Source organism: Etheostoma spectabile, chromosome 9, assembly GCF_008692095.1.
Source record: "Etheostoma spectabile isolate EspeVRDwgs_2016 chromosome 9, UIUC_Espe_1.0, whole genome shotgun sequence".
NCBI lineage: Eukaryota > Metazoa > Chordata > Actinopteri > Perciformes > Percidae > Etheostoma > Etheostoma spectabile.
Window position 1 is genome coordinate 5,713,901 of NC_045741.1, and position 642 is coordinate 5,714,542.

At 36.3% G+C, this 642-nt stretch overlaps 1 protein-coding gene across 1 annotated transcript in view; it reads left to right on the plus strand.

The window, feature by feature from the left end:
- The window catches only part of LOC116696194 (myomegalin-like), a 107,462-nt gene that overhangs the window by 65,758 nt on the left and 41,062 nt on the right, over positions 1 to 642 (plus strand).

Consider the following 642-nt stretch of genomic DNA (forward strand, 5'->3'; position numbering starts at 1 on the left):
CTATAAGTCCCAGTTACATGCACTGAAGCTTGGTTAACATGCTCCACAAGACACAAGACATACTACCTACACAAAACCGGGGAGGACACTAAGACAGAAACCCGAGGAGACAAGACGGGACCCAAAAACAAACAAAGAATCTACCAAATCATCACAATTCATTACATACTGTTATAGCTCCAACATATTTGAAAGTAAACAAAAAAAATAGTTTTTTTAACACTTAAAATGTGAACAGGGTCAAATTGAAATCTTTGAGTGTCTGTAAAAAAAGGAGGGATTTCTAAAAGTGTCATTAAAGGGTAACCGTTTTTTTATGTAAATTCCCTATTTTCCAATGTTTTTGTGTCTAAGTGGCTGATGGGAACAACAGTCTTTGGCAGTGGTCCAGTTTTAAACAAGGTCGTTGCAGTCGGCAGCGGAGAAACGAGCTACAATATTAGTTAATTGGGCGATGGTCCAGCTTGTATTTACCTTCACAGAAATGCTTGTTTTATGACTGTTTATTTACATGGAGTCTGGTGGGTTTAGCGGACACAATTTTGCTTGTTTTTATGTTTAAAAAAAAGATCTTACTCTTTAAGAAAAGGGAAAACCTCCTTAATAATCCTTTCCATTATGTTGTCAGACACTTAGAATATT